The sequence below is a fragment of the Marmota flaviventris genome, chromosome 7, assembly GCF_047511675.1.
Source record: "Marmota flaviventris isolate mMarFla1 chromosome 7, mMarFla1.hap1, whole genome shotgun sequence".
Lineage (NCBI taxonomy): Eukaryota > Metazoa > Chordata > Mammalia > Rodentia > Sciuridae > Marmota > Marmota flaviventris.
This window is the reverse complement of record NC_092504.1, coordinates 64,803,344-64,822,272: the sequence shown is the minus strand read 5'-3', so window position 1 is coordinate 64,822,272 and position 18,929 is coordinate 64,803,344. Positions and strand designations below refer to the sequence as shown.

The window sequence follows — 18,929 nt, the reverse complement described above, 5'->3', positions numbered from 1 at the left end:
TCCTGTCCTCCCCAGTATTCCTCTACTTGTGCAACCTGTGTGTGGATAGGGGTAGGGAAGTTCCCTTTCACCATTGGGGTTGAAGAAAAGATATTATTGAAAACAAATATTAGAACTTACAAAAGATTTATACATAAAACAGTATTATAAAAAAAAGTAATCATCAGTTTACCCTTAATATGTACACTAGCACATGTATGCATGCATGCATGTACGCGTGCACGCGCACACACACACATCATAGAAGTAATACTATCAAAAGCCTACCTAAAAGACGCAAATAAGCTTATTAGGAATTTTATTTTATTTTATAAGCATTTCTAAAAGCCAGCTTGCAAATTTCTGCAATTTGTATGTTGGAGGCTACAAGGATATGACAGATATGATTATTCATGAGTCAGGATGTATTTATTTGTTAACTTTCCCACCATTTAGGTTGGGGCATATTTTACTTTGTTATTTATTCATAGCCATGGAAACCAGAAGTTTATCTAATAATCAGAGTCAAGGCATGTAGTAACAAAAAAACATATAAGCAAATGCTTGTTTTAGATGTGTTATGAAATCAACTGAATCTTTGAAGGCCAATTGGAGATTACCCAGGGTTAACCAGCTGCTTTGGGAGTGTAACAGAAACCAGGACGACTGAAGATACTGACACTTAAGTTGAATAAACCAAGGGGATTGTGCTTGACTGGTACCTTTCTATAGTAAGAGAATTTTTTTAAAAGTGTTCCCAAAGGAGCAGAGGTAATGGAATTTCAAGTAACGTTGAACAGAGTATTATGAGATTTAGTTCTAGTTCTAAGTATGTCAATGATCTGAAGAGATTACTATTTTGTTTCATAACAGTACTCTCTACATCTGCAAAATAAAACAGCAAGGTGATTTCTAACATGTCCCAGAATGTTACAGTTCATGTCTGAAGCAGCACTGAGTGGTTTGCTAACCTAGGAAAATTGTTTGTGGAGAATAGACAATTATACAATGTATCTTGTCAGTTGTCTGCATCACAAAATGAACAAAATATCAATCTGTTGTGTTTTGAGAGCCTATTTCTGCTGTATAAAATTTTTCATCAAAACACAAAAAGCTCAGATTCTTTGGGAAATGTGCCATGGAAAGGAAATGAAAGCATTAGCCTGGCAACTGCTGGTGGTGACTATTGGAGGCTTGTTTATCTGAAGGTTAGCCAAGATTCTGGTAAAGAATATGGGCTGGAGTTCCCTCAAACACAACATTTTATGTGAGGCTTCCAATACTTGTGTAAGTAATTGCACAAGCTTCACTTGCATTATTATGATATTTCTAATTCCTTTTCAAATCTAGAAACCAAAAGGCACTCAAATATCTAAAATAGAGAAAACAGTATTAGATATTCTCTTACTCAAGACATGAAAATAGAATTCTGAACTGCAATATATTTGAAAAGCCTCTAAATTTTCCCTATTGACTGACCTTTTTTTCCAGATTTATTTCCCATGCCCAGATCTATTATCTGTGAAAGATAGCATGAGATTTTGATGGCCTGCAGGACACTGATACTTGGATATGCTGCTTTCATCATAAAACCCAGATCCAAAGCTTACTCATCTTCTCCCATTTAAACCTGTTTTCCTCACCCATTGCTTTTAGTATCACCCTCGCTTGAAATCTTGGAGTCATCTTTGACTCGTCCCTTTCCATTCCTAATATCATTTTCTCCAGTTTGTCATCATATTCTTCCTTTCAAATAATTTCTTCTTTCCAAATATTTGCTCATATTGACCATTTTTTCCTTTTTCTACAGCTCTGTGTTCATCCCTACTGATTGCTTCTAGATTACTGAAACGATTTCCTAATTTATCTCCTTATATCTAGAGTTTCTTTTCTTTAATACATGGAACTCTAATAATTCACCCCAGATCTTAATCCTTGTGTACTGTATCACCTCCTAAGAAATGAATAGTTTTGAATCAAATAGAAATTTGGTAGTTTGGCCTGACTTTCAATGTCTTTTATAATTTATATTCTCCTATGCATGTAACTGTAATGTAAACAGCAATTACTATTCCCCTTTCATTTATCATTTTTCTGGAATATACTCTGGCTATGTTGATGAAATAAAGTATTGAAAATATCAAAGGAAGAATTACCAGCAGTTATACAGTGTTGGAAACAGATTAATTTTCCACACACCAGAGTGCAGAGAAATCTCATGATAGGTTACAGGGAAAGTTAATAGGAGCAACCTAAACCTAGACTGTGTGTTCTGAACCTGACCAAACATATCTTAAAACAAGTGGCAGAGCAATCATATTCCCGATATCTTAATTACATTTTAAGACAAAGTACAACATTCTTTAAAGGATACAGACATATCTGGTACCAAAAATGAAAAATTTACAATGCCTAGCAACCAATCAATGTACTACCAAAACAAAGAAAGAGGAATATATGATCTGTAACTGGAAGAATGTGAATTAGTGGAAATCTGTAAAATACATACTGGTTGTTTAACACCTGACTATGAGTCTCATCATCTTTGTCATTTCCAAGTCTGCCTTTTAGATATGCTCAAATATGTTCATGGAGGGAAAAAGCATATTAAAAATGACAATTGAAATTTGAAAGGAAAAAGTAAGTGAAATAAGAACTACACTTGATGGGATTAAGCACAGATTAAAAATTGCAGAAGGAAAAAATGAGTAAGCTTAATCATAGCAATGGAAACAATAAAAAAATATATGTATGAATGGGATTCTACAAAGTGAGGGAGAGGAAGGGAAGATTTGAATGATAGGGAGGAGGTTTAGGGGGAAAACGGAAAGAAACAAAGATCTAAAACTGTTTAAATTTAATAAAAACTATGAACCCATAGTTGTAAGAAGGTCTATTAAACCCAACTAGAGCAAACATTAAAACTAAACAAAACCAACCAACAAACAAAAACAATAAAACAACCAGGCCTCAAATACACCAAATTGTGGAAAATCATTTGCAAAATAGAAAAAAAAAATCTTAAAAACCAGAGGAAAATAATGTTAAAATGATAGAAAATACCTTATCAGAAACTAGAGAAAATGGAGTGGTCTCTTTCAAGTACCTAAAGAAAAAAATTGCCAACCTAGAATTCTATGCCCAGTGCAAATGAAATATGGACGATTAGAAGTGAAAATGATTGAGAGAAATTTCTAAAAACTTTCAAGTAATTCATGGGTCAAAGCAAAATATTACAAAGGCATTTATAAATATTTGCAATGAATGAAAATAAAAATAATAAATAAAAATTTGTAAGATGAATCCAAAGTTGTGTTTAGAGGAAATTATAGTGATAGATCCTTCTATTAGAAAAAGAAAAATGGACCCAAATCAATGAAGAAGATAAAACATAAAGGAAATAATAAAATAGATAGGAATCCAATAACACTGAGGCCAGAAAAACAATAGAGAAAATTCTTTGGAAACAAAGCCTTGTTCTTTGAAAAATTAATAAGCCAGATGAACCTCTCTATGGCTAGAAAGAAATAAAGAAAGCCTAAATTTTTCATATCAGGAACTAAAGGGAAAACATCACTATGTTTCCTACAGATGGTAAAGGGGATAATGAGGTTAAAAAAAATGAACAATTTTATTTTAATACATTAAGACAATTTGGATGAAGCTGACTAGTTCCTTGAAAGACACAAATTATTGCGGCAGAAATAAAACTCCTAGAGCCTATACAGAAACTCATGCAAAGGTGAATACTGCTATTTATCTTAGGAAAATGTAAATCCAAGTTATAGCGATAACTGGGGTGGGGAGTAGTTGCTTTCAGGGGACTTTGGCAATGTCAGGAGTCAGTTTCGAATGTTAAAACTGGAGCAATATTCCTGGCATGCAGTGGGCAGAGGACATAGATGCTATTAAACATCCAACAATGCTTAGCACAAAAATTATCTTGTCCAAAATAATAACAGTGTTGGGGTGAGGGTAAGAAATTTGACACTACACACACACACACAATACAATAGGTAATATTCAAGACAACACTAATGTTGTCAAGAATGTAGAGAGAAAGGAATTCGTAAATGCTGGTGGGAAGTTACAGAATCATTAAATAGTTTGGTAGTAGCTTATAGTGTTGAACATGGGCAAGCAAGCCTAATGACAGGTATTTACCCAAGAAAAATGAAAACTTGGGTCCACTGTGTGAGTCCGCTTCCCATTGCTGGAACAAAATATTTGATAAAAACAACTCGAGAGAGAGAGAGAGAGAGAGAGAGAGAGAGAGAGAGACTGCATGCCAAATTAGGAAACCCCTCCTGTAACTATGGATTTCAGAACCACTTAACCTTTATCAGAGTCAGAAAGTCAAAGTCAGAGAAAAACTTATTTTAGCTCATGGTTTCAGAGGTATCAGTACATGGTTGCTTGGCCCCATCATTTTTTTAGGCCTGTGGTGAAGCAGAAACTCCTGTTGGGGAAGCAGGGGGAGGGCAAGGGCCAGGGATAAAATATACCTTCTGGGGAATTCTCCCAGTGACCCACCTGCTCCAACCAGGCCCCATACCTCCTCATTTTTCCAAACTTTCCCAATAGCTTCAGAAGCTTGGAACAAGCCTTCAATACAAGAGCCTTTGTGGACATCCCAAATCCAAACTGTAACATCTACACAAAACTTGTGTCCTTTCTTGACCACTTTATTTTAATATCTGTAAAATGTGAAGAGCTCAAATGTTCATCAACTGGTGAATTAATAATCAGATTATGGCATAGCTATATAATAGAATACTACTCAGCAATCAAAAGGAATAAATTAGATGCTACGGTTGTGGTTCAATGGAAAAGCACTTGCCTAGCACATATGATGAACTGGGGTTGATCCTTAGCACCACATAAAAATAAACAAACAAAATAAAGGCATGCTATTCATCTATAACTACAAGAATTTAAAAAATTTTTTTGTAGTTATAGATGGACAGAATGCCTTTATTTTGTTTATTTTTATGTGGTGCTGAGGATTGAACCCAGTGCCTCATGCATGCTAGGCAAGCGCTCTGCCACTGAGCCACAACCCCAGCCCTACAAGAATTTTTTTTAAAAGAATAAATTACTAATACATGCAATGACATGGATGAATCTCAAGAGCATTGATCCAAGTGAAAGGATCCATACCATAGAGTTCATATTGTTTAATTCCCTGTATACAAAATTCAATAAAAAGCCACACTATAGTAGTCTGCTTTTGCAGATCAACGGGTCCAGGGTGATGAAAATGTTCTAGAGTTTGATTGGTGATATTTGCATTACTGTGGATGTTTGCCAAAATTCATGGATTATATAGCTCAAAATCAGGAAGTTTATATGCAGATTGTACTTCAAAATAATCAGATTAAAAGAAAACAAAGAGAGTAACTGCAAACCAAATAAGGGAAACCCCTTCTTCAACGTAGGTGTCAGAACCATTCAGAGTTTATCAAAATCAGGAAGCCTCCTGCCAACCTGGAAGCTGATTCTAGGATGTCAGCTCAAGTCTACCTCGTCAGCTATCATCTGGACCCCCAAACTAGACACTGCCAGCCTGCCTCGCTATCAAGACCTTCCAAATTGAAGCAGGGAAATCTATTTCTCAGTCAGAATCCTAACTGTGATGGAATCTGAGTGGTTTGAGTCTGGAGTGTTTTATTAGTAAGATTCCATGTTAAATGGAAGTTGGAACCAAAAATTAATGAGCCACTCCAGAGTATATACTATAGTTCCCTGGCTCATCTTCAAGTAGTGACTAGCTAGTATCCTCCCTGCTTCTCCTATGTAATGTTTACTTCCTTCTTTCTTATTTGGGATCACTGCCTTGAGCCTTCCAACTTTTCCCTTCTTCTTAGTATCAAGGCCTCCTCTTATCTGGATCCTTTATCTTTCAAAGCTTAGCTCCAGCTCCTTTTTTTTTTTCTTTAAAATACTGCCTGTAGGTCCAGAGAAGCAAGACTTACATCTCAGGGAGCCTATGTTTTGGGGGTTCATTCCTAAAAATGTTCTACATAGCCTTACAATGGTACATAGTGGTGGAGACTAAGTGGAGGTAAACAGTGCTCTTTGGATGGGAAATCAGATTGGACAAAGACCTCTCTCATCCTGTGTTTCCTTTCAGTGTGCTTGTTTACCCTCTTCTAATTCCTGGGTTCACTAGAAAACTGAAGGAGCTCAGAACTCAGCCACTGGAGCTATCCTATATCCTGAGATTGGGCTCATGTTCTAGAAGAGTGACATGATCAGTATTTGTGCTCCCAATGACTGTTACAGTGTTTACCCTATAGGGTTATGTGAGTTTGTACCACTAAAATTGGGATAAAAATGTTGATTTGGAGCCATTTTCAGTTATGTGAAACTTAGGACTGTAGGTTCACAACTCAGGGTAATTGCTAATGTTTGGGCTTAAGATGCATATGTGATCCAGTGTCAACTCTTTCCTTTATTCCAGTTGCAGCCTATTCAGTTCTATAGTATTCCAGCTTCTCTGAAGACCTCATTATGGTGAGGGATGCAACAGCCACAGGTGACCAAGTCTATCTTTCTGAAAGGTGTTCATCACCATTGTTCTACTGTGCCAGCTGGCTCTTCCACTGGATGCCTCCAATGGATATAACAATATGGTGGCTCAGAGGTCCATCCTAGCTGTACATTAGGGCTGAATCTTCCTTGCTTGTTTTGTCTGTGGATATCTTGTTTACCCTCCTGGTGCAATGTGTGAAGACAGGGATATGGTAATAATTGAACACTTAAGTGTTCTCTAACAGTAGCCTAAGTGTTGATTGGTGGAAATTGTTTAAGAACTGGAAGAAACACCATCCATATTTTACATTTATTTTGCATTTTCCCCTGCACCTAGATTTCTGTTAGACACTAGCATGTGATTATTATTTCATTTGTTAGATTTTGTCTCATAGATTGAAAAGCCCATAAAATACTCAACTTTCCCAGTAAATCAAATATTTCATTTAAGGGGTTGAATGCTTAATATTTTCTTTCTAAAAAATGATGCTATTAAATAATGTTGACTTAGTGTCACAAGGATATTATTCTTCAAGTAAAGAAAACTAGAATATATATTTCTTCTTTTGGATGATTTTAGACATAGTGGTGGAGACTATTAATTTTGAAACTGAGTTCTATGCCTGTTATATGGTTAAAGACTAAGCCAGTTTTTGATGGTATGAAAAAAAAACAAGCAAATAGACACACATTTCTTGAAAGTAAAACAAGTGTCTCTTCCTTTTTGTAAATTATTTTCCTTTGCAGAAAGTATTTCCCAGAGCATTGTGCTGATGCTGACAGAAGCAATTCTGTTTTTCTTTCTTTGGTATGTAGTATGGTTTTAGAGGTCGATGTGATGTACTTTAGTATGACATGAAAGTCATCGTGAGATTTATGGAATTGACCAGAATTTTATTGCAGCCAGATTTTTTCCTAATAACCTAAGCCTGACATCAATTTGGATGATGAATGCACTCAATTTAAATTTCCTTTTAGAATGCATACAAATAAATGTTAAAAAAAATACAGAAAAATCTGCATTTGGAATAGATACCCAGTTCCAAATCTATCATAAACTTGCGTTAGTAATACATTTGAACAAGAAAATGTTTTGAGTATTGTTCTTGTTAAATCAATACATTTACCTGTACTTTTGGGGTAAAAAGTCTTCTAAACTGATTTGTATTTATGTCAGAAAAATGTCTTCAAATGTGAGTTTGCCTAAATACAATGGAAGGAATGCATGAGAAAAAAAAGTATGAGAAAAGAGAATGGTTATAATATAAAAAAGAACACATATAAAAACAAAACAAAATTTAAAAAGCTTCAAAACAATAGAGCAAGCACCTCAGAGACATGAGAACATGTCTCTGTTGTTTTATTTTGTTTAAATACTTTGAAGCACTCAACTGTAAAAGCTTTCAGTATACAAAATATAAATACACTTATTTGAAGAATAAAATAGTAAATTTGGAATTAGTCAATAAATGAAAGCCAAATATTAGAAAGTAAGTTTAGTAAAGCAGCGTATTTTTGAATATCTAATAAATTATCTAAATGGATTTTTGCTTTGGAAACATTTCCAATAATCTGTACTGAATACTGGGGAGAACAGAACAAGCCTTTTTGAGAACTCAATTTTATGTATTCCAGACCAATCTATTTATGGAATAGACAATGATGACAATGACCTGTTTTTAAAAAGTCTATTATTTATATTAAACAGACTATCAATTCTGTAGTAAAGTTTAGAAGTAAACTTTGGTGTGCTAATATTTTCTGCTAAGAGAGCTTTTGGGGATAAAACATATTCTGTCATTCTGAAACATTTTCTTGTGTACTGAACTCCGATGTAATTATCCATTTGTGAATTTTTAAAAGCATGAATTAATTCAAGCAATTGTTACTAAAATACAGCTAGTCAATATTAATAGTTAGATTTTTCTAATGGTTCAATTCTTTGACTACATACAATCATTTAAAAAAAACTTTTGTCTTAAGTTTGTTTCAGAAAAATACTGAAAATAAATAGAATCTTAAGCATACTGTTTTCCAGACATTACATTGACCTTATGTTCAATTGACCTTATGACCTCATGTACATAGAAATTTCATTTGTGATATTGGACTGTTAAAATATTTCATTTTTTAAGAGAATAAGCATTTTTAAGTTATATAAATCCTTTTTCCATTTGAAGTTTAAGAAAAGCAAGGATTAAAAAAACTGTCTCAGAATGAAAAAATTAGAACTACAAGGCATACACATTGCATATAAAAATGGGAGTTCATAACCCACTTGAATCAAAGTGTGAAATATGATATATCAAGAACTATGTAATGTTTTGAACAACCAACAAGAAAAATTAAAAAAAAATAAAACTTATAGTTTAAAGGTTTTTAAATGACATATTACTAAATGTTTTAAAATTTATATCTTATTCCTCTGGAATCACTTGACAATTACATAATAGGTTGATTTCTCATATCTGTTTAGAATAATTAATTTATTATTTTATTAAACACATTATTATAGTAAAATTACAAATTTTAATCTAGTGCCAAAGCCATAAATTAAATCTTACAACAAATCTCTGGATAAGCTTTTTTAGAAAAGAATGAACTTCTTTTTATTAAAGTTTGGGGAAGACCAAACTAAATACAGTTAATTGTAAGTAGTCAAGTAGTGGAAAAAATAAAGGCAATCAATATGACAGATCTGAATTCAAATTCATGTCCACTACCATAGAGGTTTGTTTTAAGTGAGTGACTACAGGTTTTGTATTTGTAAGCTTGCAGTGAATTGTCAGAATTAACAAAATTGTGTATCCTGTATAGTACAAAGAATGGACCATGGTACAGAATTCCTAGAGGTTTGGAGGCATAATCTCAGCCTGGACATTCGAGCCAAACATATGACTCTCATTACCTGGGGGTTCAAATCAGGTGGAAATAAGGCAGAAGGTGTGTGTGAGTGTGTGTTTGTGAGTACATGCTCATGGGAAGTTGTGTGTGTCTAAAATGTTTTTCCAAATGTTTGGATTAAATCCAGAGTTATGTTTTTGATATATATCAAGCACAAAAGGTATGAAATGATGAGAGAAGTGATTAACACATAAAGGTAAAGTGAATAATCTTGCAATCTGCTTGAGCAAATATTTATACTTCTGTGTACTGACCATTGAGCAACCTTAGGCATATTACCTGAGGCCCGGTGCACAAATACTAATTAGGCAATTTGGTGCACACACTTACTTCCAAAGGACATTTTGATGTGGAGATGTAATGAGAAGCAGCAGCTGAAGGACATGCTTTCCTTCTGGTGACACTAATGTGTAGAGGCAGGTGCATCACCAAAACAGAGTATGGAAGAGTAAAATTTTGGCATGTGAGCAAAACTATTTTGGATCACCCCTCCAGTAATTTTTTCCAAACTTTGTTACTTAAGCAGGTAGGAATTTCATGTTGAATTCATATTCTGCAAATATTAAACAAGGAAGGGGAGAGAACAAACCTGAAGTAAAAAAAAAAAAAAGTTTTTAAAGTTTAAACTCTATGGGACATTCTATCAGCAAGATAAATGAAGTGTTATTGACTTTGTATTTTGTGGCTATTTTTGCAGCTCTGTTAAATGGAACTCACAAGATTTGTCCACCACTATCTGAAGTCAAATTATAAACTGATTTGAATTTATGTCAGAAAAATGTCTTCAAATGTGAGTTTGCCTAAATACAATGGAAGGAATACTTGAGCATTCAACTGCACCACTACAGTTCACTACATGCTTGCTGACTTAGTGAATATTTTGGACCACTTAGAGACTAGCAGAAGAATTTAAAATTCAGATATCAAAAAACAAGACATTTTAGGCTTCCTGAACAAGGTTTGAAATCATTTTGCATTTGTCTGAAAATTTTAAGATGAAAAGCACAATCAAAAATTGCAAGGGCAAGCTCTTTGTCACAACAAAACTCTGCATGGAAAGCAAGTGGGAACTAATGATTGTTTCTCCTTTGCAGCAACAAGGGGGTATAGGGAGTCCTTTAAGCTTTCTGGTAGGTTTATTTTGGTGGACTCAATGATTTTTAGTACATCATTCTAGGTGAGGGAAATTCCTAGTAAAATATGTTCAGAAGATTTTCTTTGAGCACTAAGAATATTATTGCTGGGCACATGCAAATGTTTGGAATTATATTCTTTTTTTAAAGATATATTTTCTGGTTATAATGTATTTTAATGATAAGAAGGAACAGTGAGAATCAATCTTGCTGTCTCAGTTCAGAAGCAGCAATCACATGACTGTCCATATTAATGGTCAAACTCACACGTGAGTGTAGACTAACAGTTTTTGTTTGTTTGTTTTTGCCAAATGAACCAGATTTAAATGTATTGAATTGGATGAAATGAAATAATCAAATGGTTGAAATAGTAAGTTGGCAGTCAAATAAAGGATAATATTTTCATTGCAACTGAAGAGTATTCTATTAGTTTAAGCTTTTGTAGTTTTTCCCCAAACTCAATAAATGCAGACCTTTAGTGTTAAAAAAATGTGAGGGAGTGAAATTCCAATGTATTTTAAAAAGTGTTTTATTGTTATACAGTTTAGATTGTTTTTATTATAAACTTTTGTCACTTAACATTTCATTGGTATTTCATAAATGCTTTTAAATACTGTAAGATTCAACATTTGAAGATAAGATAATCATAATGCAAACCCACCTTTCATTCATCTTCTAAAATACAATACATTTTCCCTCACATTATATATAAGCTTTTATAGATTGTGACAAGGTTTAGGACACTCATTTGCTGCTTGGGTCAGACATCTGGAGGCTTCCTGAACAGCAATACAGTTTCACTGAACCTCAGAAAATTCATATCTTCTCACTAAGATGTAAGCATGGCTGCTTTCCATCACTTGACTTTTCCCCCACATTTCTCTCTGAAGTTAGGGGAGACCCTGGGGAAATACCAAGGATGGCTTCTTCTAGAGCAAAAACCTGAGGCCTATGAAAAGCATGCTGAACAGCTTCCTTGTCCCTGTTTTCAAGACCAAACACTTGTATCAATCCTTCATGAACTAACCACACTAATTGTGAGGAAAATCAAACCCCAATGAAGAATACTTCAAGAAAAAATTTAAAAGAACTTTAATTTTGCCAGAGTATTAAAAAAATAAAATAAAATTACTCATTGTAGTCTTTCTGAAGAAGTGCTCAACGTCCCAAGCACAAGGTCCCCACCTGCCAATTTAACAAAGATCTCAGGGTGAAGAAAGGCAGGTCTTTATTATAAGCAGGAGGCCTCACTCATTAACTTGCTAATCTGTGCTCCAAATTTCTAAGAAGAAACTATTCTTAATCTGAGTTGACTCAGATTTTTATGAAATTTTGCACCAAAAGTATTCACACCAAAAGTATTCATTTCATCAATAGGATCAATGTGGGGAATAATATCAATACTGAGATCCATGCCTCTAGGTAGAGAGCAATGAATGTAACATTTCCAAATGTAATACACTTGCAATAGGTAAACCTTAAATTTATTTAAAATCCATAGATAATCAACTAATTTCACCATTTACAGTTTTAAATAGAGCCAATGCATACAGGAACATTATGAGAAGTATTTCAAAATTATGTGTTTGAAGTTTATTCTCAAATAAACAATCTAATGATACATTTTTTAAACTAAATGTCTAAGTTTTGTAAAACTTTACAAGAACTTTCTACGTTCCTTATCAAGTGTGAATTTAATTATATTTTTTATAATTTTTTAAGCTGATGAACTTTTTTTTGCTTTGTTTTTGGTGCCAGGGATTGAAACCAGGGGCACCTAACCACTGAGCCCCATCCCCAGCCTATTTTTATGTTTCATTTTAAGACAGGGTCTCACTAAGTTGCTTAAGGCCTTGCTAAGTTGGTTTTGAACTTGTGATCTTCCTGCATCAGCCTCCCAAGTCACTGGGGTTACAGGCATGTGCCACCAATCCCATCTATAATTCTTTATGTAAATAAAGAATAAAAATCTCGAGACCAATAACTATGTATTATATTATTGCATATGTTATAGCTAATCAAAATTATTTAGTAGACTTCATTGAACTAACTTAAAGCTACTTTTTAAAATATATATTTGAAGGACTTTTTTGAAAAAAAAGAATTTTATATGACAGTATGATTCAAATATTGAAGGAAAGCTATCTTAGCATCTGTGTATTCATCTATATCAAAATCAACTTTGATATTGCTAAATATATAGCTCTACACATAAATGGATACTAGAAGAAAAGTAAGAAGTCCAAATAATAATAGTAAAATCACAGGTGATTTTAGTTTCCTTAATACCATTAAAAGACAAAGTTACAACAAATCCAGTTTTGCAGATCTTAGATGCATTCTTTAACTGAGCAGCAGTCTAGACCAAAAATGATTCAGAATGCTGCATCCACCCAACCACTTGTGCAATTTATATTTATAGCCAGAGAAAGGAAGTGACATACAGAAAAGGGAAGTGAGGTACAGAAACACCTGGATTAGTTACATCTCCATATTTGCCTTCTTACCATAGTTTGAATAGTTGGCTGGCTATGATTGACTGAAGTGCAACTTCTGTGATTGGCTGACACTCACCTATTTATTACCAAGGCAAATTTCAAGTCAGGTTTTCAGTTTGTGTACTAAGTTAGGTTGCAGTTAATTATGTAAGGACATGACTGGAGCCTTCCTCAGGCCAAATGTAGCTTGATTTAAGAATAATTTTGTATACTTTCTTCATTGCTTCAATAAAGGTGAAGTATATTTATAATTATAACAAAAATAATGCTATCATAAAAATAATTTCTTATGAAAAATTTCTCTAGATTTGATTTCAATATTTTTTTATATAACAGAAAGAACAACAAATGTACCCATAAGGATAATAGAGATTAAGCCTTTCCCTTTTACAGTCTCCAATTCTCTGAAGTTTTAGGCTCTTTCCTGGACTAGTATCAAAAATTCTCTCCTGAGATTCCTGCAGACTAATGACATGGAGATGAACAACACAAAACACTTCTTATCCCTTATCTTTTTGTATACAGATACAGTCTGATTTCTGAGGTCAGGGTGGCCCAGTGTAGGCAACAAGCATCAAAATGAAAGATGTGTTGTCAACATTTCCTATCCAAAAAGGATGGACGTTTCGAAAATCTCACCAAAGATTTAGTTATCCTGTTTTGCTTTTATCAATAAGTTCACTTAAAAGGCTTGTTACCTTTAATTCAGGATTTCTAATAATCTACTAAATTATAATGATCTAGTTATACTGTAACACTTTTTAAGAAATTATACTTAAATAGATGAATAGATGTTCATCAAAGGATGTTTATAATAGTTATACATTTACAACATGTGTACAATTCAATAAAACACTAACATAATGTCCTATATATACTGTTTTGTCCCTTAGGAGTAATTTATTTTCTGATGTAAACAGTGAGAAAACCAAATTGGAGGCACAAAGTAGTTTATGAATTTCTTCAAAAATTGCTTCTAGAAGTCAGAATTTATTTTTAAAAATGTTGTCTTGAAACAATATCTTACAACCAACTCTTCATTACTACAGATTGATAATGTAGTATGAACTAGAGAATCCCTAAATTAGATAAAAGAAAGAAGGAATGACACTAAAAAGCAGGAGACATCATTTGCCACAAATATACCATGGGCACGTAGATGGTTAGAACAGAGCTTGTTCCCAACTTTTCCATTACATGCCTAACTTCTTCTCCTACTTTAGGAAAAATGTTCAAACTTTTCTCATGGAAGGAGGGTGAGTTTGGGGCATCCTTCAGTGAGAAAGAAGGAGGCAACGGATTCAGTCAGATAACTAAATTATTGAATAGTGCCGCTCTTGACTTTGAATTCCTCAGGGTGTGTGAGTGTGTGTGTTGTGTGTGTATGTGTGTGTGTATGTGTGTGTGTGTATGCAAAAGTGTATAATTTTAGAAATTGCAAGATCAGAGTGTGTGGATAGGGAAACAAACTTTAGCCTAAGCCAAGAGCTAGTTGGCTCACTTGGAGGAAGGGGAAGAATTCAATTGGCAATCCTTAAGAAGAAAAAATGAAAACTATTCTAAAACTTCAAGAGAAGATTTAACTTAGAGTTCTCTTTGGAAATTTTAGGCTTAAAAAGCTTCTAGTCATAATCAAGCTAAACTAGGCATCCCTATCTGAGAGAAGTGAGGAATTGGAATAATAGCTGGCAATGACTGGGCCAAGAGATTAAAATGTTAATAATTATTAAATCTGCAGTCTGGAAATCTGTTATTCTAGGCGGTAGAATATGATGAAAATTAGCATAGTAATTCAATTTCAGCTGGTTTTCAAGTTCCAAGTTGATAAAACAGGCTGCCATACATCAGTGGCAATGACTAAGGGTCATGAAGCATCTTAGAATTGCTAAAGGGAAGCCAAACATATTTCTAAAAAAGTATTTACTACTTTGGATGCCATGAGAGCAAATGACTTCTGTTTTTTTTAACCTTCAGAGGGACTGGAATGTTTAATAGGAATATCTGGCAATATTCATTGCATCATTATAGTGCTTCTTGAATGATTTGCACAAAGGAGCAAAGAATTTTTCAAGCAGATCCTAAGATCTGCTAAAGAAATAAATCTGTTGATAAAGTAATGAATTGGAAAAAATAAGTTGTGTGTGTGTGTGTGTGTGTGTGTGTATACTAGATCTAGTCAGATGCTACAAGAATAAATTCAATAACTGAAACTATATTTTATGTTGTGCTAGGTATAGTCTGTTCCACCACATCCCCTTTCCATGTTGCTTCATGAGCAAGGGAGAATCCTATCTCAACAAGCAATCTTGGCCTCTGATTTAAGCATAGTTGTTTTCTATGTTGGTGAGTTGCACTATATGTGCTTTAGCTGTCTTTTTCTCAGCTTCACAACCAAAATTATTCTAGTACTTTGTTTATTTTATTTCAAATATAGTTTGTTATACATAGTTTATAAAGATATTCATTTTATTTGCCATAAAAATTCTTTCTATTCTACCTTATCTTTTAAAATCAGCTTTATAACATTGATAATCATTCTTACTAAAGTGGTAAGAGTACCTTAATATACTAAGCATTTTTTATGGGTTGGCTTTTGTCCTAGCTGTTTTACATGTAATCTCATATTGAGGACTCACAATAACAAACTGAGGTAGATGTTATCTAGATAAGATGTAGAAACTTGTGTCATAGAGGTCAAGGAACTTGCTGAAGATGATAAAAACCAGAATTAGAAATAAGATGTAATAGATTCACAAACCTAGGTTGTTATTGTTGTTGATATTATTATTATTTTATTTTAACCAACTATTTATTGAATCATACTAAATAGTGTTGTTTTTTTTTTTCCTGTGGAGTACTATCATTTAAAGTTGAATCATCATACATTGATTCCTATTACTTCTAACATTTTCCTCTAAGACTTTTCTACTCTTTTGTTTGGAAAAAAAAACATTGTCTTTTCAATTTCTTTTTAAATGTATGTTAACAATAGCTGATTAGAATGTAGTCATCCTAGAAAAAGATTCACTTGGAAGGCAGATATATAATTCATTCACTGATAAACCAAAGGAACTAGTTAGTTATTAATCCTGATAAACTGTTTTTACACATGTTGGCCTCTCTATTTTACAGGTTCTTTAAATATACGACAAAATAAAGGCATTGTGATTTTGATTAGCTCTATTATATTTATTGTATAGTTACCAAACATAAAAGAAAATAAAAACATGAGTTGATTTAAAATGTCATGGGGTGGAATGATTTGAATACATTCCCACTTTCTTTGTGCTCTTATCTCTTATACTATGACTTTTTTAGTTCCCATATCTCTCTTCCATAATAGACTCCTGTTCCCATTTAATCTCACAACACATTGCGCTCTCGCGTGCGCGCGCTCTCTCTCTTTCTCTCTCTCTTACAATTTCTTCCATTTTCATTTCTATTCTTTCAAACTTCTAGACTTTCTACTGATTCTAGTTCTTCTCCACCCCTAAGTCTCCTTTCAACTCATTACAATAGAGTTTACTTGACCCAATTTCACCATCACTTGACTGAACTGTTCTTAACAAAGGTCACCAATGATTTTCCTGTTTCCAGATGTCATGGGCATCATATTTAATGCTCATCTTAACTCAAGTGGCCACTTCTTTGTTTTTGCAATACTTTCCTCTCTTCAGTTACATGAAATTATTGCGTTGTGCTCCTTTTATACTACTGGATCTGACTTCTCACTTTAATTTTCTGTGTTCTTTTCTTTTTCCCAACATCCAAATTATGCTGTTTTACCTTTTACCTCGTCCCTTCCCTAGATAGTTATATGCCTTCCCAGATATCTAAGCACTGACTTTTAATTTGTATTTCTCCATCTATCATCTCTAGACATACCTATAGAGAACAAAAATTTAACATGTTAAAAAATTAATAATAGAAAACAATTTCATTGCACATGCAATATGCTGGTCACTATTCTAAGTGCTTTGCATACATTATCTTAAATAATCCTCACATGGCCTTCTATATAGGTATTATTGTTATCCTCATTTTACAAATAAGTACAAGTGAGAGAGTTTGATTAACTTGCCCAAGATCACCAAGCAAGTAGGAGATGGAGACAGTTGAACCCTGTTCTAGAGACTCTGCTGTTTAACTACTAGACTCTGTATGGCATCTTTATATTTCCTTACTCTTCACATAGGAAGTTGGTAAGCTCTTCTCATCTTTTAGGAATCAACTTACATTTGACATCTTCAGAGAGGCTGTCCTTAATCAGTTTGTCCATAATAGCTCCTGAATGCTTATCCTCAGTCTTGGCTTTGTGTTCATTTCCAAAAATTGCCTATTAAAAGTTGTTAAGTCAATCAGTTCACTCATCATTTTTGTCAGGCATCCTGGATCATTTTGCTCAATACCCATTTCAATCTCTTTCTGGTGTGCCTTCATGTACTACAGAGATGAAAGTTAAAGTTTTCTAAGTGTACCTTATTGCTGAGATTTAATTTTCATTAATCAGAAGCTCTCACAGAAGACTTTACTTTGGAAGTAAGTTATGTGGGAAGGATGAGGGACATAGGAAAAAATTTTTCTCAGATTATGTGAGAAAAGACACAGTTCTAGAGCTGTCAAGTGGCAGAAGATAGGGGTAATGGTGGTTCCTGATTGTTGCAGAAAATGTTTGTGAACAGTGTACAGTGGTGGAAGCTTCATGATTATGCAGTTTCCTGCCTGTGATAGAAACTGTAGCTTCATTACCAGCTCAGTTATTCAGTGGGAGTTTTGGAATTATGAAAGCTCAATACACAGCCAGTTTCTTCAGGCTTCCCAGTGATTTTGTGAACTTTTCATATCTTTTAAAAATATTTTTTTGTGCTCAAATCAACATCAATAGACTCTTATCTACAATTAAGGACTTAGACTAGTACATCTAATTACTTTTGTATCTGTCTTGTCTATCAGAATGTAAATAGTCAGACGTTAGCCTTTTACTCTCCTTTGATGAATTCACAAGGACAGACAGCTTAGCTCATAGTGGATGTTAATATATAATTACTGAATTTCATAACTTAAAGCTTTAGAAAGGTTTGATCTCTTGTGTAATGTTAAAAACTTTTGAAATACCCTGTTAAATACTTCTTATATCCTACGATTCTCTTTTCCTGTGTCTTAAATTACATTTCAGCTTGGTTCTAGAATATATCTAGGGTATAGAGATTGCTGCATAGTTATCAGTTGCTCATGGTTCCTAAAATCTGTCCCCATTTCTGCCATGCTTTGGCTTAGATATCCAATGCCTCACCTTCCTCCTTTCTGTTGGGCAGATTCCTACTTATTTTTTAAGGACAATCTGAATTTTCCCTAATACTTCTCCCAAATGATCAATCATACCTTAATTTGTGTTTCTGTAACACTTTGCAAATATTTTATCATAGCATTTCTAGAATAATAGAGTATATTATTTTAAATCATTATAATAAGTGAAGCAAAATATCTAGATGAAGGTATATTAAAATGACAAAATTCTTGTTAAAATGTGCTATAAACTCAAAACGTAAATCAATATCTTTATTATTACATGCAGAAGCAGAGAAAATTATGACTCAATTTTACTTTTCAGGAAGGTAACTTCTGACTTATTGTATTTATCATCTTTTTATTAATTTGCTTGCTCTATACATGATTTGACTTTTTTTAAGCCCTAGAAAGAAAAAACAGAAGACTGAAAAAGCCACATTTCAAGCTGTGTGACTGATGTGAACAGCAGAAGGCTCTCTTGGAAAATTAAAATAATTCTATTTCAAACCGATTCATTCCTGCACAGAGATGTCACAACACCATCCTCAAACAAATAAATGTAAATGAATCATATTTCTTTTTCGTTTCCTCT

General features: G+C 33.6%; 1 protein-coding gene and 1 pseudogene across 2 annotated transcripts in view; one reads left to right on the top strand and one right to left on the bottom strand.

Annotated features, from left to right (window-relative positions):
- The window catches only part of LOC114096287 (eukaryotic translation initiation factor 5B-like), a 51,724-nt pseudogene extending 46,149 nt beyond the window's left edge, over positions 1 to 5,575 (top strand).
- Positions 1 to 18,929, bottom strand: part of Cfap299 (cilia and flagella associated protein 299) — a 641,205-nt gene that overhangs the window by 70,193 nt on the left and 552,083 nt on the right. The gene's annotated exons all lie outside the window — the stretch shown is intronic.